Raw genomic sequence first — 22,904 nt, forward strand, 5'->3', positions numbered from 1 at the left:
ATCCTGTGCAGTGCAGGATGTTTAGAAACGTCTCTGGTCTCCACTGTGTAGATGCTAGTAGCACCCCCCACTCCCAATTGTGACAACAAAATGTCTTCAGACATGGCCATATATCCTCTTGGGAGAAAAATCATACTGGTTGAGAACTGTTACTTTAAGTCTTTTTTTTTTTTTTTTTTTTGAGATGCAGTCTCACTCTGTTGCCCAGGCTGGAATGCAGTGGCGCAATCTCGGCTCACTGCAACCTCTGCTTCCAGGATTCAAGTGATGCTCCTGCCTCAGCCTCCCAAGTAGCTGAGACTACAGGCATGAGCCACCACACCCGGCTAATTTTTTGTAGCTTTAGTAGAGACGGGGTTTCACCACATTGGCTGTGCTGGTCTGGAACTCCTGACCTCAAGTGATTTGCCCACCTCGGCCTCCCAAAATACTGGGATTACAGGCATGAACCACTAATTCCTGGCCTACTTTAAGTCTTAATTCTGTTGTTTCTAGGCATTAGGAGAAAAATCCAGAGGGCAGACTCCCCTCTAGACTCTTCTTCCTCATTAGAGATGAGCATAGATTATATTGCCAGCTGTGGGCAAGGCAGCATTCTTCCCATGGCATGCTGACTCCTCCTCCTAACAGCTCACATACAGGCTTGTTGCATATAATACAGAAATTTGGAACCTGGCACTCTTCTATTCATTGTGCAGGAAAGAGTTAACACAGAGCAGGCCTGAGATGGCCTATCCTTAGAAGGCCTGTTTGCAATGTTGGCCTTTGGTTAGCAGCTGGGAATTTGAGCTGGTAAACAGTTCCCTACATTAATGTGACATTTTTCCTAAATTATAGAGCGGCCACTATGCCTCACCTGTTTGTACAAACAGTGCGGTTTATGCTGAACACCTGCTTTCCTTCTGGGAGTCTGGAATTTGGGTATGTGCTAGGCAGATCAGCTCCCAGCAGTAACCTTGGGCACTGAGTCTCTAATGAGTTGCCCTAGTAGGCAACACTTCACACTTGCTGTTGCTGCTTGTTGCTTAAGGAAGTAAGAGCATCCTGTGTGACTGCACTGGAAGAGGACTCTTGGAAGCTTACTCCTGATTTCTCCAGACTGCACACCATGCACCTTTTCCCTATGTTGATATTACTTTGTATTCTTTCACTATAGCAAACCAGAACCAGAAGATAACAATGCTGAGTCCTAGGAGTCCTCCTAGAGACTTACAGAACCTTGTGAGTGGTCTTGGGGACCACCAATACAGTGACTCAATCAACATTCTATTTGTGTGCCTCTATTTCTAGATACAGCAAAGAATTACACTCCCAGCCCTCACAGAATTTATGTGGTAGCAGCCAGCAAAGCATTCATTCTAGCATATTTCAAGTTTCTTTCATAGAAAACATGCCCTGTGGCATCTTTTTTGTTTTTATAACAGCTTTTTAGAGATATAATTCACATATCATACAATTAATCAATCTAAAGTGTACAATTCAAGATTTATATTCATAGAGTTGTGCAACCACGACCACAATCAATTTTAGAACATTTTCATCACCCTATAAAGAAACTCTATATCTGTTTACAGTCACTACCCATTTTCTCCCAACCACCCAGCCCTAGGCAACCACTAGAGTTTCTGCCGCTATGGATTTACCTATTCTTAACACTTCACATAGAGTCATGCGATATGTGGTCTTTTGTGAGTGGCTTCTTTCACATACCAAAATGTTTTCAAGGTTCATCCATGATGTAACATGTATCAGCATTACATTTCTTTTTATTGCTGAATAATAGTTCATTGCATGGATATACCACATTTCATTTATCCATTCATCAGTAAATGGAAATTTGTGTTGTTTCTACTTTTTGGCTACTATGAATAGTGCTACTACGAACATTGGCATACAATTTTTTTATGCACATATGATTTAATTCCCCTTGGATAGATACCTAGGGTGGAATTTCTGGGTCATATATATGTTTAACTTATTAGGAAATTTTCAAACTGTTTTCCAAGGTAGCCGCACCATTTCCTTACCAATAGCAGTGTAACAGAGTTCTAATTTCTCCACATCCTTGCTAATAGTTATTATTGTCTTTTTTTTTTTTTTTTTTTTTTTTTTTTTTGAGACAGCCTGTTGCCCAGGCTGGAGTGCAGTGATGCAATCTTGACTTACTGCAACCACCACCTCCCGGGTTCAAGCAGTTCTCCTGCCTCAGCCTCATGAGTAGTTGGGATTACAGGCACGCCCCACCATGTCTGGCTAATTTTTGTATTTTTAGTAGAGATGGGGTTTCACCATGTTGGCCAGGCTTGTCTCAAACTCCTGGCCTCAAGTGATCTTCCCACCTCGGCCTCCCAAAGTGCTGGGATTACAGCCATGAGCCACTGAGCCCAACCTTATCTGTCTTTTTGCTAATAACTGTCTTAATGAGTGTGATGTGGTATCTTGTTATGGTTTTGATTTGCACTTCCCTGATGACTAATGATGTTGAGCATCTTTTCATGGGCTTATTATCCATTTGCAGATCTTCTTTGGAGAAATGCCTATTCAGACTTATTTGCCCCATTTTAACTGGGCTATTTGTCTTGTTATTACTGATTTGTAAGTATTCTTTGTATATTCATATTCTATATCCAAGTTTCTTATCAGATGTATGATTTGCAAAACATTTCTTCCATTTTGTGGGTTAGTTTTATTATCTCAATGATGTCCTTTAAAGCATAAAAGTTTTAATTTTTAGGATGTCCAATTTATCTATTTTTTTTCTTGCATTACTGTGCTTTTGGCACCATAGCTAAGAAACCATTGCCTAACACAAGGTCATGAAGATTTATGCCTATGTTTTTGTCTAATAATGTTTTAGCTTTTCCATTTAGGCCTCTGATACTTTAAGGTAATTTTTGTATATAGTGTGACGTAGGGGGTCCAACTTTATTCTTTTGTATGTGGATATCCAGTTGTCTATGGCAACTTTTGAATCACTCCCAGAGATAGTTTCAGGTAATTTTTTTCTATACAAATTAAGGTAACGGGTACCAAAACGTAGAACCTATGTATGTGACAAACTGCCTGAGAGCCTTTATAAAAACTTTTGCAATTGCTGTTCTTTTTTTCTATTTTCAGAATATTCTAAGTATTTTGCTATATCAGGAAGCAGTACCACCATTATTACCACTGGTGCTACTACTAATAATAATAATAGTAACTAGCAGCTATTTAGTACTTAGTATGTGCTAGGCACTGCACTTGCATTTAACATTCATTAACTTATAAGCACTACACATGCTTTAACTTATATGATCTTCCTGCCAATACCATGAGATAGGTAGAATCATTATCTTCATTTTACAGATGATTATATTAAGGCTCACTGATGTAAAATAATTTTCCTTAGGCCATAGAACAAGCAGGAAAAGTGATTTTAAAAAATTGAGGGAAGGAATGACACTGGAAAGTGGAGGCCAAGTAATGTTGGATAGCAAATTCTAACAAATAGTAGCTAAGCACATATGCAAAATATACAAAAATAAACAAGCCAAAATCTAGCACTGGTAGATGACATTCCCAGTTCTGATCAAGTTGCTGACAACAAAGGGTTGGTCTCCCTTTCTAACTCAGCAAAGGGTAGGAAATCTTATCACTCAAGATATCAATCAAGATTTATTTGATCACTGAAAAGATTTTGTCAACACTCCAAAAATTGTATTAGAGACTAGATGATTGATGGAGTAAGTCAATTAGAACCAGATTAGAAATTGAGATATGAAGTCAATTACTTCCAATCTGAAAATTAGGAATCTTTAAACAATAATATAATAGGTGGCATCAATTTTCGAAACTACCCTTTCTGTGTTTGTCCATAGGGCAAAATTCAAGTAAAAATAACTTTTTTCAGACTAAAACTATAGAGCAACTCGATCTTGGGAGTGTTTTCCCAGAGGGGTAGTGGGGTGAGTCTGGTCAGTGTTCAGTAGAGAAAATGTAGACGAGATAAGCAGTTGATTTTCCCAAATTCAAATAACTGTATGGCAGAAAAGTCAGCCAAGTTTAATTCTCTTTCCCTATACTAGCTGAGTCCTTAATGATAAATATAGTAATAATAGCTGACCTGTATTGAGTCTTACATTATATAGCCCTGTAAGTACCTGAAAGATGACAACTAATTTATTTAATCCAATGCGTATGAAGTAAGTACTATTATTATTCCCATTTTATATAAGAGGAAAAGGATGTGCAAAATGCTAATTGACCTGCTTAAGAGGTAGAGTGAGACCTTGAACCCTGCAGTCTATGTTTGTCCTCTTAATCGTATCTCTGTATGGTTTCAGAAGAGAAGCAAATAGACACATAAGGGTTAAGCATGGCTAACCTAACTCCAAGTTGAGTATTTTTACACTAGGCAATGCTGTCTTCAATATATTTATAATAACTTTATACACCAAATAACATTTTGAAGTTTATTTCCTCCCAATACAGAAACATCACTGCATTTCCACTGGGATTTTCAGTACTGTCTGTTGTGGAACTGGTCTGGGCTTAGTGAGTATTGCTTTATCATTCCTAAATAAAAACCATTATAGAGAATGCAGAAAACAATTTCCCTTTCCGTTTCTCCACTTCTACCCATACTGAGAAAGACGGATCCTTAAAGCTCAGAATATAATAAAAGCTCACAATAAAAGCTCAGTATCAGAAATGTTCCAAGTCCCTCTACTCTTTCCCTATAGTTAGGAAACTAAAATTTAATATAGTGCACAACCCTCCAGAGAATTCAGTGTATCGAAATGTTAATACACTTTTATATATTTTAACTGAGATAAACAAGAAAGAGATAGGGAAGCCAGAACAGCTATAGCAAAGACATAATTATGATAAGACTAATCCAGCTAACAGCAACAGAAGCAGATAGTGACTCTACCGTGATGCTGTGGTAGAGTTTGTATGGTCAGAAAACTATACCAATATACAGTGTGAATGAGGCAGGAGCCCCATTATAGGAAAGCAAAGATAACTTACTATATGACTCTATAAAGTAAAGTTCATCCAAGAGATCAAAGAGCATTTGTCCTATTACTAAAATATTATCCAAATGTATTTTATCAATTAAAATCTGGATCAAATAATTTCCTTCATTAAACAGTAATTTAAAAGGAACATAGTATGTCCATAACCAAATAGGAAGGAAACTGTATATTTTGTTTTTCATAACACAGCTTAAACATTGTGGCAAAACTTTAAAATGCTATGCATAATGTACAAATTCTTCTACCAGCTCTAAATTCACGGTTGTCCTATCAACTATGTCACAATTCTCAGTCTTGACCACAAAAATACCATGAGATACATATACATTGCTGAAACACACTATTTCTCAAACTCAACTTTATCTTCTACTCCAATAACCCTGTCAAAAGGAACACCAGTCTGGTTACTTCATTTCTGGCAGATCCACATTAACTCCTTTCTTTTAATGCTCATTAACCTTTCTGTTAATAATACTTCTGACTTTCAATACCCACCCTTTCAGACAGGTCAAAACTAAATTCTTCAGTTGACCATTTAAGGCTTTCCTTCAAGTCTTTGCAGGTAAAATGAGACAAAAACAATCTTTTCTATTCCAGTCAGATTGAAATTTTCTACTACCCTCTTTACTGTTCCCATTAAATTCTACCTGGCAGTTTGTTTGTTTGTTTTTCTTTTGTTTTGCTTTGTATTTTTTCATTGTTTATTGTTTATTTACTGAATCTGGGGCATATTAGATACACAACCAATTTAAAATTAACATCTTTTAAATCAATTTTGAAGTGTTTTCACACACACATACACACACACACACACAAACACACACACAATTGGTATGAAACAGTTGTCCTAAGGTGAAACAGTCACCTTATCAACAAAGTGTCATAAGTGTTCTCACCCAAGGTTGAAAAATTGTTTATCCTAAACCTGAAAGCCTGTAATAAATTTAAATTCCTTACATAAAACTCATTACTTGTAGTTTTCCCTTTGCAAAGATCTCCAAAAATGTACAAGTAACTAATAGTAACTAATATACATCAGTCACAACATAATCCTGGATCATCCCCACATCAAAACCAGACGCTCCTTTAATTTTAAACCCATCATCAGAGAACAAGAGAAAGTCATTTCATTTTACACAAAACAAAATCCACATATGCCAAAAAAGAAAGACCCAAGAGAAACAAAACCAAAAACCCTAGTGTTGACGCTGATGTTCAGTGCCCTGGTTAAACAATGGCCCAAAGGCCACAGATCAAAAATAAAATAGCGGCTGTGTATCACTGCAAAGAAATTTAAGAGGCTTTAACCCTTTGGCTTCAGAAATCCAGATTTTTCCAATTACGTGAATGCATACTTCCTACATTCCAAGCTTGGAGAAAGTGGATGTGCCAGAAAGAAAAAGAGCCACCATTCACTGGGACAACCAGAGAACTGGCTTTAACAGAGACTCCTTAGAAAGTTATGGAAAAAAAGAAAATGGTTGTAGGCTGCTTATGTCATCAATTTAAGTGGAGGTGACTGAGTCACAAGGTTCAGTGTAAAATGTATGGGGGAAAATAGGAGCTGGGGCAAGTCTTACCTTTAAAAGCAAAACTTGAAAACAAAGTATAAAAGTGCCCAACCTGGCAGCATATGCCCAATCCAGAGAGCTCTGCCATGAGCATGCATAGAAAATGTCAGGATTCATACTATTGTTTCTCATAAGGACTCAACAAAATGAATCCTTAATGGCTTAAACCACAGAATGAGAGAATGCACAGAATGCAGTCATTTCAGTAAAGTACTATCAGGCTTTGTGCTGATTTCCTGAAGAAACTGCATTTTATTGTCAAAATAAAAGGAAAGGAAGATTTAAAAAACAAAACAAAACTATATTCCTATATTTCAATTCCAGTGTTTAATTTCTGGAAGGACCTATATAATGGAGGCAGCATTCAATTAGGAAATTATGCCAATCAATTGTCAAATTTTCACTATGAATTTCCTAAAAAGGTGTTTTCTTCCAATTTCTATTAATCACAACAAAACATAAGCTGTGACTGTATAGTTCAGAAAATTAAAACATAGAAATTAATGGCTTATGACATTATCACCAAGGTGTTTGGTAAACAGTAAATTATGAGTTTGGGATCATCAGGAAGAGGCTTTTAAAACAACCCTCTGGACTTCAAAAAATCTCTTCAGGTAGTAGATGTGTCCCAATGTCATGGTGATTAGAACAAGAGCTTCAAAGAGGGACCGAAGGACCACTGGGCTGTTTGTGTTGTCGCTGATGGCTCTGTGTATCCTCTGCCAGACTTTCGTGTATTCCTCTTCATGCTGTAAAGCTGTCATGGCCACAGCCAGTTCACTGATCATTTCTTCTAGCTTGTTCTGGTGAGCTTCTGTTTTCATATCTTCTCCTTTTGGAGCGTCCCCAATATCAGTGGTGAATATCACTATCTTTGGAGTTATGGCGGACACTCGGTTACTAAAACAAAATGTATGTGTTCCATCCACGTGAGCAGCAAATGTGTATTTCCCACTGGATTCTTGGTCTCCTTTACAAATCCCTTTCTTCTCAGGTCCTGTAATCTCCACGTTGCTGTCCAGGAAGCCACCTTCGAAGATGAGGCCCATCTTGGTGCCTGAGGTGACTCACTTAAGCACTCCTCAGCATGCGAGTGGATGCTGATGAAATCGCCCAAGACCGTGGTCAGGAGAGTGGTCTGGAGCAACAGCAGCTCAGCAAGCGTCACCACAGTGGGACTGGAGCAGAGGCCAGGACTCAGACTGCAGCCTCCAGAGCCACTGCCACCACCACCACCCTACTGCCTTTGCCTACCTGGCACTTTTTGCTAATCCTAGGAAAAACGCAAACTCAAATGCCTTTTGTGCTGGGAGGTACTGTAAATAAATGAACAGAGAAGTCTAGTGTTAAGAAAAATAAGACAGGCCGAGTGCAGTGGCTCACGCCTGTAATCCTAGCACTTTGGGAGGCCGAGGTGGGCAGATGACGAGGTCAGGAGATTGAGACCATCCAGGCTAACACAGTGAAACCCCATCTCTAATAAAAATACAAAAAAATAAAATAAAAAAATTAGCCCAGCGTGGTGGCACACACCTGTAATCCCAGCTACTTGGGAGGCTGAGGCAGGAGAATCGCTTGAACTTGGGAGGCGTAGGTTGCTGTGAGCCAGGGTCTCGCCACTACACTCCAGCCTGGGTGGACAGAGCGAGACTCCATCTCAAAAATAAATAAATAAATAAAAATAAATAATAAAAATAAGACAGCAGTATGTTACTGGCTGAAGATTCCCAAGTCATGCGTCACCAAAAATGTTACCAGCAGTGAATCCGTACGGGTCTGCAGAAACCTCACTTTTCACCTCTTGGAAAGAAAGATTTCAACCAAGGGGCATAAAGCAGAAGGAGACACCAAAGCAAGTTTCAGAGCAGGAGTGAAAGTGTATTAGAAAGTTTTAGAGCTAGAATGAAAGGAAGTAAAGTACACTTGGAAGAGGGCCAAGCTCGTGACTTGAGAGATTAAGTGCACAGTTTGAACTTTTGACTTGAGGTTTCATATATTGGCATACTTCCAGGGTCTTGCCTCCCTTCTCCCCTGAGTCTTCCCGTGGGGTGGGCTGTCCACTCGCTGGGTGGCCTGCTTGCACAGTGTGTTTACTGCAGTTGTATGCATACTCACTTGAGGCATGCTTCCCTTACCTGTCAAGTGTCCCTAGAAGGTCATACACCAGTTAAACTCCACCATTTTGCCTCTTAGTGCTCATACTTGATCCCACTCAACAACCTCCTGAGATCTTATTGGGAAGCTGCTGATGACCAGTTTTAGGTTTCTTCTACCTATTGGGAGACTGTTGTTCCCTGGCGCCAGCTGCAACCAAGTATTATTTGAGAGAATCATCTTAACAGCTGCCTGACCATCACCTGACAGTCGCCTGACATTCCTGGTGGGATGGGGGGTGTCCCTCTCCTGCCCCAACTCATATCTGACTAGCTGACTAGCTACCTACTGTAACAATTACACTTGATTGCATTTTTTGTTGTTATTTAGTTGTTGTTTCATAATCATAAACTTAACTCTGCAATGCAGCTAGGGAACAAGGAAAACATGGAACCCAAAGGAAATTGCAGTGAGGACACAAAGATTCTAGGATACTGCGAGCTACAGAAGGAATGGTCTGGTGCTTAAGACAAAACACAACTCAAACTTATTAGAGCTGTCCACAGTCAGCAATGGTGATCTTCTTGCTGGTTTTGCCATTCCTGGACCCAAAGTGCTCCATGGCCTCCATAATATTCATGCCTTCACCATGCCAAAGACCACTTGCTTGCCATCCAACCACTCAGTCTTGGCAGGGCAGATGAAAAACTGGGAACCATTTGCGTTGGGTCCAGCATTTGCCATGGGCAAGATGCCAGGACCTGTATGCTTCAGGAGGAAGTTCTCTTCATCAAATTTCTCCCTGTAGATGGACTTGCCACCAGTGCCATATGGCATGTGAAGTCACCACCCTGACATACAAACCCTGTAATAATTCTGTGAAAGCAGGAACCATCATAACCAAATCCTTTCTCTCCAGTGCTCAGAGCATGAAAGTTTTCTGCTGTCTTTGGAAGCTTGTCTGCAAACAGCTCGAAGAAGACGTGGCCCAAGGGCTTGCTGTCGATGGCGATGTGGAAGTACATGGTGGGGTTGACCGTGGCTCAGTACAGGGCTCCTGGCAGTGTTGGTATCTGCAAAGCCTGCTATTTTTTTTTTTTTTTTTTTTGACGGACAGAGTCTCACTCTGTCACCCAGGCTGGAGTGCAGTGGCGCAATCTCGGCTCACTGCAATCTCCGCCTTCTAGGTTCAAGTGATTCTCCTGCCTCAGTCTCTGGAGTAGCTGGGACTACAGATGCAAGCTACCACACCTGGCTAATTTCTTTTGTATTTTTAGTAGAGATGGGGTTTTGCCATGTTGGCCAGGTCTCAAACTCCTGACCTCAGGTGATCGGCCCGCCTTGGCATCCCAAAGTGCTGGGCTTACAGGTGTGAGCCACCATGCCTGGCCTGATTGCATATGAAATGCACTATTTCCCCATCCTATCTCACCCCCATCTTTTTTTAACAAAGACTTCTGAAAATGTATTCTTCATCTTTCAAACTTTGCTGGACAAGTTTTTATGAATAGTCTCAATAGCGCAAGCATGATGCTAGATAGCAATTAACCTTTGACCTTAGTGTTGGGAGACTGCAGGGAGAGGTGAAGACTGCAGCAAACCACTCGTGTATCCTGGCAATCGCTACTCACTCTCAGCCATTTCTTGCCAACTAGGAATTCAGGCAGAATGTTGTGAGATCTTTCGGTTATTATAGAAAAGTAAGAAAACCTGCATTTGATGTGAAACTTCCAGATTTTCTAGTATTTTCTATTTTTTGCTGGAAATCTTTTATTGTTCCAATGTATTTTATTTCTATATTCCTGTGTAGCACACATCTGGTTTTTGTTTGTGTAGTTTTTGTTTTGTTTTGTTTTTAGGCCAGAGAGCTGATGGATCGAGTCGTCTGGGTTATGTCATTCCTTGGTCAGTAGCTTTTAGTCTTTTTCACCACTACCTCAACCAACCATCCTTTCCACCTCAACCAACCATCCTTTCCACCAACCCATGCCCATCACTTCCTTTCAGACATTGCTGAAGAAGCTATTTCTCCATAGAATTTTCCCTAGATCACTCTATCCTTCATTTCTCATTACCAAACTGTTTTACTTCTTTAGCCTTTAATAGGTGTGCTCTGTGATCCATTGGTGAGCCCTTTATCTCTTTCTCTAATTACACCTTGCCTATAAATTTCTAATGCCGAGGACCCTTGGTCTCCTGCCACCTTCACATTCTCTTAGCAGAATGTTGCACACCCAGCAGGCAGTACATGTATACTTTGAATAAATATTTTATATGCCTAGTCTTGTTAGGATAGAAGTTTTTATTCTATACTTGATGCATTTCTGGATCAAAATATTTAGTCTAAGTCAAGTCTCCATAGTTCAGGTAATCTTGGGGATTAAAACACTTAGCTGGACTGGCAACACAAAACACTTCATCTGAACAATGAAAGAAGAAGCCATCTGTTGGTCTGAAGTATCAAATCATCTGTCCCAATCCTGCAAACTTTCAGCATTGGGACTTCCTTTCAAGACATAGGCGGGGATGGGAAATATACAATGCAGGTGCCATCGTTTCACTCTCCTAGGCCTGTGACAGACATCATTAAGTGATCACAACACTCCTTTCTTCTAAGGCTGAATGCAACCTTAGAAACCATTTTAACATAGTATCCTAGATGTATCATGTCCATCTTGTTCATTTCTATTAAGAAATAGAGTTGGCATGTGAGCTGAAGATCCTATTACATGAAGGTACACATACAATTTATTATTGAAAAGCCAGAGAACAACATACAACTGCTGCTGCATCTCGGTCTCTCTATATTTTATTTTAATTTATTTATTGTTTTGAGACATGGTCTCGCTTTGTTGGCCAGGCTGGAGTGCAGTGGTACCAACAAAGCTTACTGCAACCTCTGCCTCCCAGGCTCAAGAGATCCTCTCACCTCAGCCCCCAAAAAGCTGGGGCCACGGGCGTGGCACCACCGGCATCTCGCCATGTTATCAAGGTCTCAAACTTCTGAGCTCAAGCAATCCACTCACCTTGGCCTCCCAAAGTGCTGGGATTACAGGTGTGAGCCATCCCACCTGGCCTCAATCTCTGTATCCTATTTTAGAGGATACATAACTTAGAATGGGAAAAGTTGTCTCTAAAGTTGACCAGTCAAGGAGAAACAATATTTCCACTTTAATGACTATGCCAGACTTGCCTTACCCAGTAAGTTTTAATCCTATAAGAAAGATTTGCTATGTGATGAGGCTGCTTTTGTTGCACTTTGTAAAACATACTGAAATATACAAACTGTACATGACTTTGCAGGGATTGCTGATTTAAATAAATAAATTGTTATAATTGTAGTTATAGTTTTAGTCAAGGGGCCATTTCATTTCTCAAACTCTGAGCCAAAGCAATTAGGAACAACTCAGACACAAAATGATCAGCATGAAGAATTACAATGAAAAGCCAATTACCTTTAACTGTAAGAAACCTTATTTGCATGTATTAAAACAAATGATCTCTCAGTACTGGAGAAAATAAACATGGATTGGTTGATTAATCCTTCACTTGTAAGAGACCAAAAATTACTTTTCAGAGAGCCTGTATCTTTTCTAAATTTACAGACAACAAGAAACCAGTAAGTGATAAATGATCAAAGCCCAAGGAAAAAACTACATAGCACATTGGACATCTATGAGTTTCACTTGCCCTAGCATGCGTTCCTCATGGTGCTGGTACCATCATCCTCACTTTCCTCTGGGGAATCCCCTTCTCCAGCTCTCACTCCAGATGGTGTAGATGGAGCTAACTTCACTCCCCACTGAGAATGAGCAAATGACCAATCAATATATTTCACCAATCAATGATTCAGGGAATCAATCATTAATTCAAGTCAGTCCAATACTACTCAATGCTAAGATTTGAGAACTACGGAAGGAAGTATTGAGAAAGGGAATAATTAAAAAAAAAAAAAATCTTGCTGGCATTCTGAGCTGGTAAGACAAAACTCTGAGCTTCTAGTGGCCATCTAACTGCTACAAAGTGAGACCATGCCTATGCATGACACCAACCCAATTGAAAGAGAACGAAGAGATGATAGAGACATATTTCTGATGCCATCTTTGAGAAGCTGCATCCAATCATTCTGGAGGCAAAAAGCTCTTAACTTTACAGAGAGGCAAACCAAAATCTTCTTACTTTCATTAAGCCACAGTTAGAGCTGCGTTTCTGTCATTTGCAAATAAAAAAGTTAAGACTAAATGCAAATCGCTTAAGCTTATTTTATTACTAGGTACTCAATGTCTATGTTTTTGCATAGCTAAGTGAGAGAACTTAAATTCCAATACTGATGGGCTATTACCTCTTGCAGGTACCCTAATAAGTCTTGTTTCCTCTCAGTGTCATTGTTTCCTCATTTATAAAATGGAGATTAAAAATGGTAGCTCACAAACAAGAAATACGAATGGCCTATAATCACATGAAAAGATATTGAACATCATTAGTCAAGAAGGAAATGCAAATCAGCTCTTCAATGATACCACTTCACACTCACTAGAATGGCTATGATCAAAAAGATAGGCAATAACAAGTGTTTTCTAGGCTGTGGAGAAATTTGAAGTCTCATATTGGCAAGTGGGAATATAAAATGGTGCTTCAAAAAGCATCTGGCGGTTCCTTAAAAAGTTAAACATAGAGTTACCATGTGACCCAGCAATTCTACTCCTAGGTATATACCCCTGAGGAAATGAATATACAAATACATACACACACACACAAAATACAAAAGTCCATAACCACATTATTCTTTACAGCCAAAATGTGGGGGAAAAAACCTTAAATTTCCATTTACTAATGAATGGATAAACAAAATGTGGCATATCCACATAATGGGCATCATTTGGCAATAAAAAGAAATGACGTTCTGTTACATCTCACATGCAGATGAGTCTTGAAAACATTATGCTATGTGAGAGAAGCTAGTCACAAAAGACCACACATCATATGATTCCATTTATGTGAAATGTCCAGTATAGGCAAATTCACAGAGACAGCAAATAGATCGGCAGTCACCAGGACATAGGAGGAGAGGAAGGACAGTGACTGCTAATGGCTAGGGGTTTCTTTTCAGAGTGATGAAAATGTTCTGGAATTAGATAGTGGTAATGGCTACTCAACTTTGTATTTATACTAAAACCACCAAGTTTCACATTATGAGAGGATAAACATTGTGGTATGTGAATTATTTCAATAAGAAAAATATCTTATAGAAAAAAAATGGTAGCCTATTCTGATTCTCTCACATGACCATTATAAGAAATCCATAATGATAACAATATTAAAGTGACCACTCTTGAAGGAGCCTAAGGAAAAACAATCCATACAAATGCAAAGGCCTATTGTTTTTAAAGCCTCAGCAAGTGCTAAGAGAATGGGAAAAGAAAATTACCAAATAGATTTTCCCAGATCACTTAGCTTCCTTTATATCCAGCAATGGTCAACAAATATATAGCAGGCATCTATAAAAGCTATTTGGAGACCTCTGGAGGTTAACAGCATGCAACATGTTGTCACTGCCCCAGCCTGGCCAGGAATATTATTTACGCCACCCTTTCACAGCTGTATCAGTCTCCCATTAAACATTCAGAGCCTCCTTGTTAATAAACTACATTATGAGCCGGATGCATTGTCTGGATAAACTGCATTGTCCAAAACACTGCCCCATTATTACAGAAAATGCAGAATGTAATTAGTATTCTTCTTTGCATAAGCTGCAGCTTCCAAAAATGGTGCCATATTATAAAGCCTTAATTAATAAACAAGAGTTGGGCCATGACCAGTTACACTTATCTGAATTTTATATTGTGAAGAAAGGCCACTGTTCAAATTCCGTTTACAAATATCTAAATTCTGGCTAGCCTACATGAAGACAGTCTAAACAGAAAGCCTGAGAATTCTGTGTTGCTAATAGCATTGTGTTGGTACACCAACAATAGCAAGCCATTAACTGCTGGGACATAAACCATCCTGAGAAATGCTCAGAGTGGAAGGATGATAACATTGTATTTCAGCTGTATTATATGGTGCAATTCTTCTATTTGTTCATATGCATTTCCTGTTTAATAGATGGAGGAACCAGGGTGGCTTTTCATATCTCTGTGAAGCCTTAAATGTGGGGGAGAAAAGTGAGCTAGCAAAAAAACAAAAAGGATAAGTATGAGGTGTTGTGGGGTGAGAGCAGGGTTACATCACAATGGAATGTAAGTACACAGTTCCTTTCTCCATTTCCAGCTGGTTTTTATTGATTTTCCCCTAACCTAACCCCAAAACAAAGCCATTTACATAAGTCATGAGCATTGAAATAATATTTGGGACCATAATATTGAGCATAATTTATGAACCTCAGCTAAAAGAGCATTTGCATTAAACTGCACTCACCTGATTAAAATCCATCAACTCTAGCACCTTGCGAATTGTTGAGCACCTGTTAAGCTCGGCTGTGGGACTCTGCATACTCAGGCAGATCATAATCAGAAGGCAGCAAGGAGTCAGGCGGGGAAAGGAAAGGGAGGAGGAGAACATGTGATGTGTGTTGAAAAGCAGATCTCATGAAAGACCGCCAGTGCTCAAATCTGAAGAGTCCTAAGCCTACTGCAAACACAGAGCTGTGCGAACATGATAATTCTTTCAACAAAGTCCATAATATGGCTTACAGGGCCCTGTGAAAACAAGGTGGATGAGATAGTGTTACAGTTCAGCGAAGAGTGACTGGCCCAGCAACGGAATGTAGCATACACAAGAGGCTACAATGGTCCCTGCCTCAGCAGAATGAGCAAGAGCTCAGGGAGTCCAGGCCGAGGGACTTTCTGCAGCCTAAACAAGCCGTCTTAGATCACTGCCCTTTCCATCAGCTCCAGGTACCAAGCACGGGCTCAGAGTCCTATCTGTCTCAGAAGGACCTGCTTTACCGTGACCACAAGGATGGCATTTGAATCACTAACAGGCTGTCAGAGGCCACCTTGATGCATTTGAAGAAGAGCTATCCCAGAGATATTGGTTCAAGTTCTTGATCTGTACCACCTAGCTGTGTGGTCATGGACAAGCAGTCTAGCTCATCTGACCAAGTGGATGCAGATAATAAACACATGTGAAATGAATGAATGAGAGAATAAGACCTCTAAAGCAGAATTTCTCTCCCCAGTGATACAGACAGAAGACAAGGAAATACTGAGTAGAAGAGGATGGTTTCCCAGCAAAGGCCCCACCCTTAAGTCTGGAGGCCTGTGGTCCTAAGTGGGAACAGGCATTTCTGTTTTTGCACCCAAATGGTTGCCTTCTGGCATACCACACTCCCTAATCCTGTACCCATATAAATTCTGAACCCCAGGCTCCAGGAGCAGACAAGAAGAGGCGAAAAGCAGACGAATGGTGCAACAGAGAAAGAGAGAAAAGAAGGAATGTCTGAATGCTGAGAGGAACTCAGCTGGGGGCAGTCAGAGAGGAGTTTGGCCGTTGAACAGTCAAAACTCCAGGGGAAGATCATCTTCCCATTCCATCCCCCAGCCAGCTCCCCATCCATCCCACTGAAAGCCACTTCCACCACTCAATAAAACCTCTGCATTCATCCTTCAAGCCTGTGTGTGACCCAATTCTTTTAGGATGCTGGACAAGAGCTTGGGATACAGAAAGCTGTCACACTGGCCCTCTGCCCTTGCAGAAAGGCAGAGGGAGCACTGAGCTAGTTAACACTTAAGCTATCTGTGGATGGCAGAGCTAAAAGAGCATTGTAACACTATGGCCACAGGCACCCACCCCTAGACACTACGATGGGGCTGGAGCCCAAAGCACTCGCTCTTGCTCCTGCACCTGCCCATCTGTGTACTCCCTCTCCCAAACCCACAAGGGGTTTGAGCTCATGGTGGTTGAACAGAGAGCCGCATCCCTGTCGTATGCCCCATGAGTGGGGCCAGGGAATTCTCCTGTTTCATCAACACCATTGACATTTGAGGTGCGATAATTCTTTATTGTTGAGGCTGTCCTGTGCATTGTAGGATGTTCATCCCTGGCCTCTACCTACAAGATGATAGTAGCACACATATTCCCTCAATTATAAAAACCAAAAAGTCTCCAGACATTGCCAAATGTCTCCCATGAGCCAAAATTATTCCCAGTTGAGAATCTCTAAGGTGTCCTTCAGAATATACATTACAGGATCTAAATCAATGAGCCATATACCCAGAGAGTGCCTCCTAATTATTAGGGAAACTTACACAGGTACCTTCAGTATCACTGGAAATTCATTAAGACAAAAATTTTACTGAGCACCTATTATCTGCTACATAGAAAGATACTGTTCCTGCTCCTGAGAAGCTCACAAGTTTAAGTGGAAAGTGGCATTTTACACTCCACATCAAAGAAAAGAGAAATGTTTCCATAACCATCTTTCCAATAAATAATAGAATATCCTTCTATCTGATTAGAAAGGTGAACTGTAAAGACAGGCAAGGATCAGAGCATATCTCTTTGCTGTTAAAATAATACTACATGTATCAAAGTTGCTGACATTTGATAAGGTGAATTTTTGGTAATTTTGACTCATTTTAGAGGTTTGCTACAGTTGTTTATTGCTGGGTGCAGGCAGTCTCAGACTCAAAGGACAATCTTACGAAGTGGTTTAGCCTAAGAGCATAAGCCAAAAGAAAGAGCTCTGGAATGAAACTGCCTGATTTTAAATCTGGATTCTGCCATTTACTTGTTATGTGACCCTTGGCAATTCATTAACCACTTCAATCCTCAAGTCCTTCTCTATGAAAAGGAGATAATCATTGTACCTACCTCACAGATTTGTTAAAAGGGTTAAACAATTTACGTAAAGTGCTGAACACAATGCCTCCCACAAAGCAAAAACTGTAAGAACAATAGCTGTTATCATTGTTATTGATATTGCTGCCTCTCTATTTTATTATGATCTTTTTTATTGTAGTAAAATACATGTAATATAAAACGTGCCAATTCAATCATCTTTCAGTCTACAGTTCAGTGGCATTAGGTACATTCACATTATTTTGCAACCATTACCATCACCCATCTCTAGAACAGCTTTTATTTTCCCCAATTGAAATTTCTCATTCCTCCCTCCACCAGGGTTGTTCTCTTAAACCAGTCCTTAGCCAGCAAAATACCTTCTAAGGAAATGAGGACAGAGCTTTTGTAAATGAGACTAAAGGCAATTCAAACCCAGGTACCCTGGAAACTGAATAGAGATAGTGCTTAAAATGGCCATTTGGGCCACTTGGGGTTATGTTGATGAGTTTAGTCACCATCAGCCAACTCCTCGGAGTAACATTCTAAGTGGGTTTTTGTTTTGTTTTGTTTTTTGTTTAGAGGCAAATGGTTCCTGGCTCTGTGGCCTTCCCATCTTACCACCACAGAAGCATTCACTGTACTCCTCTATCAATATTAAACCAGGAAAGATGTCCAGGGACATATATACTTTGGTACCCTAGAATTAATGGGAAGAGACAAGTTGCTGGGTCTAAACTATCAAAGTCACATACTTTTTAACAGAAAATGAACAAACCTCCTCCCTTCAAGAATCCGCATGTTTTTGCAAGAGCATTCTGGGGTGGGAGGAAAACCTTCTGATTTATAGCCAGTTCCTCAAAATAGCTAAAGAGTTCCTAATTTCACCTCAAACCCTCTGTTTCAGCACCTACTGTGTTGTGCCAAGTTATTTCTCATCCACTATCATTTTTGACAGTGGATCTGATGCTATTGCAGTTGAGTTTAAGGAGTTTGTAGACAGGAACCCTATCTGAGCTGTCAGCACGTTGCCTGATCATCTTCAGCAAGTGGTCCGGCAGAAGCACGCAGGTAAGGATGCCCTGAAGCAGGCTGCCAAATAAACTGACCAATGAGAGAGGTGTTTTGTACTCCACAGCTGAAGCCAATTCTGCTGGGACATCCCAAGGCAGACTCCACTCGGACTCAACTGATAATACACACTTTACATCTGTCACTATCTGCCCAGGCATGTTGACTTTGTAACATCCCCCAGGCACTTCAAGTCCACTTTCGACTCTATGACTTTTGCCTGTGGTCACTTTGCCTGAAATGCCCTTTCTTTTTCTCCTTCTTATCCATTCATTAGGATCTAGCGAAATGTACCTCCTTTGAAAAGCACTTTCTGTAGCCCCCAGGCAGAAGCGGGGATGGCTGTGTTGAACCAGAAAAAGCAACCATTGAAATCTCCAAACTGAATCTGTACTTTGATTTATTTCAAAGGATGTGGTATGATGTATGGTATAATATATGGCAACGTTTTCCAAGTCTGACTGTACATCACAGTGACCTGGGGGACTTTTGAAAAATAGATTCCCAGGCTCCCCTCCAGTTGAGACAGCAGGTCAGAAGATTGCAACTCAGGAAGCTTTGCTTAATGTTTAGAAGTTTCCCAAGATATTCTGAGGCAGGAACAGTACTTGAAACAATAGTCAGACATTGCTACTTACCAGCTGTGTGATTTGGGGCACTCTGAGCTTGTTTCCTCATCTGTAATATTGGGGGGAAGTAGGGGAGTGTCACAAGGTCTTAGAAAGGACCAAATGAGGGAATGAGTGCAAAATTCTTTTTTTTTTTTTTTTTTTTTTGAGACAGAGTCTTGCTCAGTTGCCCAGGCTAGAGTGCAGTGGCCGGATCTCGGCTCACTGCAAGCTCCGCCTCCCAGGTTTACGCCATTCTCCTGCCTCAGCCTCCGGAGTAGCTGGGACTACAGGCGCCCGCCACCACGCCCGGCTAGTTTTTTGTATTTTTTAGTAGAGACGGGGTTTCACAGCGTTAGCCAGGATGGTCTCGATCTCGTGACCTCGTGATCCGCCCGTCTCGGCCTCCCAAAGTGCTGGGATTACAGGCTTGAGCCACCGCGCCCGGCCCCAAAATTCTTAAATGATGCCTCAGTAAGTCAAATTATTGATGCTAATTACAATGAATTTCCTTAAAAAGCTACTTTCCACCTCCAATAGTCCAGCTTGCAAAACCTTCCTCTATCAGAGAAAAATTTAGCGAAAGAGTAAATGGGCTTCCCACCAGGATGATAGCCTGGGAAAATCGAGAGACATTGAGACATGGCCCACATAGAAAGCAGGGAAAGAGCATGTAATTCCGTTTTTCTGAAGGTCTGTATTCTTCATTCCCATTGTCCATTTCTCCTGATTAAGTCTCTCCCAATAGCTGAGATCATTAACAAATATAAGTCCATCAAATGGTAGCTATTGTAGAGAGCTACCCCACTTTGTAAAATTAGGCTTTTGTGTCTCTCATGGAATAATGTTCTAACACTTCAATACCTGTAATAAAGTATTTGCACCACAAGAAAAATGTATTTCATGACCAGCAGGCTACAACCAGCATTCTGCTTTTAGGAACCCATGCGTTTGACAGTATTCTCAGTTGGTAATGAGTCACCACTTTTGCTTTTAGTCAAGGACACCAAACAATGACTCTGAACCTCAGCTCAGACTGCCCCTGAGTCCTCGGGAGATGCCTAAATATGGACTGTTGATATCCTTAAGGATGTCAAATAACAGTATACCATGACAATCACAACTTACCGAAGTCCCCTGCAGAGTAGTACTTCATAAAGAGATGGAGACGGAAAAGTAGGAACGTTTTTTCACTGCTATGCAGAAGGAAAAGAATATCTACTGATCATATTCATCCTTTCAAAGGTCTGCCCTGAAGGCAACTTGACAACACCCAGGCTTGGTTCTTCCTTTTGGAAGAGCTAACACTAGCAGGGTTCGCCATTGCTCCCTCTGGCAGGAATCAGCAGAACAGAGTGTGAGGCACTGTGGCATTAGGATTGCAAACCCTGGCTTCGGAGACAGTGCTACTTGAATCAGAATCTACACTGCAGCTGGGCAACTGGCTGGGGTCACATTTTTAGGCTCTGAGCTGCTTTCTCTATTTGCAAAATGAGAATACACAGCTTCTAAGGTCATAATGAAGATCTAGTTATATATAAAGCACTTAACATGTGCCCAGTAAAAAGTAGTTGATCTAATTATTGTTGTAGTTTATTGTCATTAATATCAAGGGAATGACAGCATAGTGACTCTCCTAGGGATGCAGGTCAATAGATGTTGAACTGCTATTATGCAGCAAGTACTGTGCTACGTCCTGGGTAATACCAGAGCAAACAAGATCAACACAGTCTGCACCTTCATGAAGTTTATGGTCTAGTTCAGAGGTAGGAAAAACGTGTTTTGTTTGGCCTGCACCTTGTGTAGAAACACAAAACATAGAGCAAGCATTTTAAAATTGGATGACTTGACACCAAAGTCTAGATTTCTGGCTTCTCTTTGAAAACATCAGAAATTCGGACAGGAAGGGAGATTTCTGTCCACATGCCAAGCCTTCTAAGTCCCAAAGCAACAACCTTCCGCTGGAGAGTGGCCTGCTGGCTCTTCTCATTAAGAAAAAACTCCCTCTGGCTACACATGATGAGGGACCTGGAGGAATTAAGAGAGATGAGGCAGCTGAGGACACAGGTTCAGGGGACCAGAACTGAAGCAAGGAAGGAGAAAGGAGACTCAGCACTGGTTCTTTTTCACCGGGTTTATTTGTCTGTCAGTTCAGCTTGCTTTGTTTGGCTGGACATAGAAAACCCTGGAGGAGAATTCTGATTCCAACTTGCTCTTTGCACAGTTAATTATTTGGAGCTCCCAGAAGGTTGGAGAGAACAATGACTTCCCCTGCAGTGGCAGCTGGGCTAGCTTAGTTCCCTTTTCTGCCCCAAGGGGTCAGAACCCAAGGAAGGGGAGCTATTTGTTTTGGCCTTAAACCAAATCTGCCTAGAGACACAGAGAGATGCTCTGACCTGAGACCACAAAAGTTACTATTTCAATGCCTACTAAAGCTCCTCTCTCTTGCCTTCCATAGCAGGCTGTTGACCAAAAACATGCATTTCCCCTGTGCAAACTGTTTACTTCTCTCCTTTGCAAATTGGAAATAATGTAAAAAAAAAAAAAAAAAAAAGAAAAAAGAAAAAACATAAGCACAAGAACTCCACCTCTCCTTGCAAATAAGATATTTCATGTTTCCTTAGGCAGATAGCATGCAGACAAGTAGGGGAACTAATTGGGATGGATCAGTGAAAACAACGAAAGCTCATTTATACACAACTTGCTAGTAAGTGTCCACAACTTTGTTCTAATAGGGGATCCATGACAAGTCCCTCAAAAACAGGGAAACAGGAGAGAATAATTTACACTTTATAGTTGTGAGCCCTGTAACAGTGGAACAACCTTCCTGCAGTCCCAGAGAGATTGTTCCCACATCTAACCAAAACCATTACCATCAATGGTGTCCTGCATTTTGAACCGTTGTTAATGAAGACTTGCCTGACCCAATACAGAGTGAAATGGGTGCAGTTGCTGCTACAGGCTGCCTTCTAGCCTTCCTGCATCTGAATACGTTTTCTCCGTTGGCTGTTCTGATAGAGATTCATCTGGAATTCTTAACTAGATAAATCCCTCAATGACAAGGTAAGGCCCATCTTCTGATTAAACTTGTATTGAATTTATTTATTCAGCCAATCATGTAATCCATATTTATTAAGTACCTTTTAAGCACCAAGCATTGTGCTGAGTGATGGTGATATCAAGGTGAGTCAAAACAATCATAGTCCCTGTCCTTAAGAAGCCCAGAGGGGCTGGGCGCAGTGGCTCGCACCTGTAATTCCAGCTTTTAGGGAGGCAGAGGCAGGAGGATAGCATGAGCCCAGGAGTTTGAGACCTGCCTGGGCAATATAGTGAGACCCCATTTTCCACAAAAGGGGGGAAAAAGCAAGTCCAGAGAAAAGGAAGCTACTAATCAAAATATCTCACAAATATAAAACTGACCCTCTGAAAGGTGTATAAGAAGTATTTTGGTACTAGGAGGATCTATTACAAAGATTTAGTCTAGATATGGGTGGCAGATAATTTGTCTCAGAAGAAACAGTACTTGAGCTGACATTTAAACCAGGGGAAAAGCATCATAGGCAGTGGGAATCAAACACGCAAAGGCCTTGCAGTGAGGCTGAGCAGTGAACATAAGGACTGAATAAAGTCCAGTGAGACTGGTGTGGAGAATGCAAGGAATAAAGTGATGAAGATGGAGAGTTGGTAGGGACCGTGCAAGGCCTTGTGGAACACTTCAAAGATTTCCAGCAACATAAAGCCATTTAAAGATGTTTAAGCAG

At 40.7% G+C, this 22,904-nt stretch overlaps 1 protein-coding gene and 1 pseudogene across 23 annotated transcripts in view; both read right to left on the bottom strand.

The window, feature by feature from the left end:
* The window catches only part of FHIT (fragile histidine triad diadenosine triphosphatase), a 1,487,537-nt gene that overhangs the window by 984,518 nt on the left and 480,115 nt on the right, over positions 1-22,904 (bottom strand). The gene's annotated exons all lie outside the window — the stretch shown is intronic.
* Positions 2,672-15,201, bottom strand: LOC107128827 (transmembrane emp24 domain-containing protein 2 pseudogene; annotated as a pseudogene).

This window comes from Macaca fascicularis, chromosome 2 (genome assembly GCF_037993035.2).
Source record: "Macaca fascicularis isolate 582-1 chromosome 2, T2T-MFA8v1.1".
Classification (NCBI taxonomy): domain Eukaryota; kingdom Metazoa; phylum Chordata; class Mammalia; order Primates; family Cercopithecidae; genus Macaca; species Macaca fascicularis.